The sequence below is a fragment of the Myodes glareolus genome, chromosome 8 (assembly GCF_982192425.1).
Source record: "Myodes glareolus chromosome 8, mMyoGla1.1, whole genome shotgun sequence".
NCBI classification, from domain to species: Eukaryota; Metazoa; Chordata; class Mammalia; order Rodentia; family Cricetidae; genus Myodes; species Myodes glareolus.
The window spans coordinates 97911465-97915412 of NC_142033.1; the positions used below are offsets into that span (position 1 = coordinate 97911465).

The 3948-nt window shown below is 48.7% G+C and overlaps 1 pseudogene; it reads right to left on the reverse strand.

Annotated features, from left to right (window-relative positions):
• Positions 1-505: 505 nt before the first annotated feature.
• On the reverse strand, positions 506-1750 carry LOC125395854 (glyceraldehyde-3-phosphate dehydrogenase pseudogene; annotated as a pseudogene).
• Between the last annotated feature and the right edge of the window lie 2198 nt (positions 1751-3948).

Sequence of the window (3948 nt, forward strand, 5' to 3'; positions counted from 1 at the left end):
AGAGGTGATCAGGGTAATTTGATCATCTCCCAGAACACACTCGGCAGGATAAGGCAAACATTGTTGGTTGGCATTGTTTGGGTGGAAAGTGAGGGTGACATAAAAGTTGCCAGCATCTCATGAACAGAGTCCAGGAAGTTGCTGAAACTCCTACCACGCACACAGGTGCCTACAACAAGGAACCATCCTGCCACAAACATCAGTAGTTCCAGGGTGCAGAATCCTTCCCTAGTACAACACCCATTTTGATTTTTTTTTATTTTTGCAATGTTTTAATTTTAAAGATGTATTTCTGTGTATTACTTTTTGTGCCCCACTTGTGTGTGGGTGCCTACAGAAGCTAGTAAAGGATTTGGGGTGCCCTGGAACTAGAGTTACAAGCAGTTGTTGTGAACCATCACATATGGAAACTGGGGACAGAACCCAGGCCCTCTACAAGAGCAGAAAACTTTCCTAACCCATGGGCCATCTCTCCAGCCCCACGACTTTGATTTTTTTTGGGGGGGGGATGCAGTGAACTTTATTGATGGTATTCAAGAGAGTAGGGCTCCCTAAGCCCCTCCTGCTATCTGGGGGTCTGGGATGGAAACTGTGAGGGAGAGCTCAGTGTCAAGGGTTGAGTTAGGACAGGGACTGCTCAGCAGCCGAGGACCTCTCTCTTGCTGTGTCCTTGCTGGGGTGGGTGGTCCAGGGCGGGCTTCTTACTCCTTGGAGGCCATGTAGGCCATGAGGTCCACCACTCTGTTGCTGTAGCCGAACTCATTGTCGTACCAGGAAATGAGCTTTACAAAGTTGTCATTGAGAGCAATGCCAGCCCCAGCATCAAAGGTGGAAGAGTGGGAGTCACTGTTAAAGTCGCAGGAGACAACCTGGTCCTCAGTGTAGCCCAGGATGCCCTTTAGTGGGCCCTCGGATGCCTGCTTCACCACCTTCTTGATGTCGTCATACTTGGCAGCTTTCTCCAGGCGGCATGTCAGATCCACGACGGACACGTTGGGGGTAGGAACACGGAAGGCCATGCCCGTGAGCTTCCCGTTCAGCTCTGGGATGACTTTGCCCACAGCCTTGGCAGCGCCAGTGGATGCAGGGATGATGTTCTGGGCAGCACCACGGCTGTCTTGCCACAGCTTCCCAGAGGGGCCGTCCACAGTCTTCTGGGTGGCCGTGATGGCATGGACTGTGGTCATGAGACCTTCCACGATGCCAAAGTTGTCATGGATGACCTTGGCCAAGGGGACTAAGCAGTTGGTGGTGCAGGAAGCATTGCTGACAATCTTGAGGGAATTGTCATACTTGTCATGGTTCACACCCATCAAAAACATGGGGGCATCCGCAGAAGGGGCGGAGATGATGACCCTTTTGGCCCCACCCTTCAAGTGGGCCCCAGCCTTCTCCATGGTGGTGAAGACACCGGTCGATTCCACAACATACTCGGCACCGGCATCACCCCATTTGATGTTGGCGGGATCTCGCTCCTGGAAGATGGTGATGGCCTTCCCGTTGATGACAAGCTTCCCATTCTCAGCCTTAACTGTGCCTTTGAACTTGCCATGGGTGGAGTCATACTGGAACATGTAGACCATGTAGTTGAGGTCGATGAAGGGGTCATTGATGGCAACAACGTCCACTTTGCCAGAAGTGAAGGCAGCCCTGGTAACCAGGCGTCCAATACGGCCAAATCCGTTCACTCCGACCTTCACCATCGTGTCTCTGGAACAAGGCTGGCACTGTGCGAAAAGAAGCGGCTGTCTCTAGAACAGGGAGGAGCAGAGAGCCACGACTTTGATTTTAAAAGAATCCTGTGCCTTATGAAATATACTTATTGCAGTTTATTTACATGATTTTCACATGTTGTTTCTGAAACCATGTCATGGCCTAAAATCATCATGTGCTTTAGTATGATAATTTTTCTTATTCTTTTTTTAAAATACAAATGCTGTGGTTAATCCTAGAGTTTGTCTTTAAAATCCAGTGGCAACTTGAAACCAAGGAACCGGTGTCACATAAGCAGGCCCTTTCGCATGAATGAACATGCTCATTTGCAGATAGAGGAGTACTGGAGGTGATCACACACTACCTTGGCTTCAACCTCAGGTGGAGCATTCAGCCACCCCTTCACTTTTCATTGATTTTGGTATGTGGCCCAGGTATCAGTGGTGTTTTAAGGCCATAATCAGTAAGCCAGGAACAGCTCATATAGGGCTCTTTGAAGTTGAAATGGAGAACAGGGAATAAATCAATAAGTAAATAGTTGCCCCTGTTAAGGAAAGACAACTGATTCCAGAACTTCATTCATCTGCCTGGGACCAGGCCTCCTTTACTACCACCAAGCAATTTGCTGACCCTCTGGCCTTCACAGACCTTGAGTAACTTTTACAAGCTTTTCAGGCCTCAAAACATATCAGCGCTGGGGCACTTCACAAGCTGTCAACCCTGGCACGAAAAACATGTTTTCATCTGCTCCAAATTCAGCTCATGTTCAAAAGCAAGGTATGTGTCTCACAGCTGTATTTCCCAATGCTTATAAATACCCCATCTCTATACAGTCTAGCCTTGCTGGAGGGAAGAGGTGCTCAATATCCGTTAACTCGGGTTAAATTCACTCACCAGTGCTCCTGCCAAGCTGGGGGAAGAGCTTACAATCATGAGGACCTGAGTTTGAGGTCTTAGCACCACATAAAAAGCCGGTTCTAGCAGACACGTATAAGCCCAGCACTGGAGACTGGGATAGGATGAGTCTGGGGACTCAGCAAGCCAGCTAGGCCCAAATGAGGTCATTACACTGAGCAATCGCTTTAGGTTCAGTACGAGACCCTGTCTCAAAAATACAAGGTAGGGGGGTGACCATGGAAGACATTCTAAATGTCACTTTCTGGCCTCCATGAGCCACACCCAGGTAAATGAACAACACACACACACACACACACACACACACACACACACACACTAGTGTTACAGAGATATGCACACTCCTCTTATAGGAAGGGGCAAAGTTCAAGAAAAAAAATATGAGGATGGAGACACCAACCCGTTCTAATGTCCACTTCCATCTGGCAAAAGGAGATCTACCCATCTCAAGAAAATGTTTCATACTATTTATTTGCTAAATTTCTGTAAATGACAAACTAGACACAATTCTAGTGTCTCCAAACACCTTAAGACCTAGGAGGCAAACTTCTAAGCCTATGCAACCATGGATAGCACCTGACACCTGGCCTCGACTACACCCAACGGACTTTGCACCAGCCTCGCTGTTGAGGGGTCAATGGCAGGCAGTTCCAATCTTTCCTGTCTGAAACAATCCTCATCATTTCAGCAGAGTCAGTTTTCTTTGTTTGACATTTATTTATTCAGAGACATCTAAATATATGCCGGTCTGTTGAAACAGCCTCTGGGCTGAAGTACAATAAAAACATTAATTAAAACACCAGATTAAAAACACCCAGCGGAGCGCCTGGAACCGCATCAAATGAGCCTGCCATTTAAGTGCCCGTCAGAAAAGATGCAGCCCCTGCAGGTGACCTGCCGTGTGCCTGCACGGCTTCTAGGGGATTCTTGCCCCATGCTGAGGTGTGTACTGCCTGGCCGTGGATACCCATACCCAATTAGTCCGTTTTTCTCTCAACCCTTGAGCTGGCACCGTCCCTGCCACTCCTTCCATTGTGCGGTTGACTAGGGAGGCATCTTCAGAATCCTGAAGGTTGGCAGGGATGTGGGCACGGGAATCTTACATAACAGCCGGGCTTTGTCCTGGCAATACCATAGAAGCCAATTGCCCTCAGCTGAAATGTGCCAGGCCCTTTGAGGGCAGTAGCACTTTCTCTGAATCGGCGCCCTCCCTTCTCAACCCAAAAGCTGTAGCGGAGCTTACTGGGGCTGTGCAGTGCCAGCTCCGAGAAACAGCCACTAGATAGTATTCATCTCAGATGCTGCGGACTTCAGATTGAG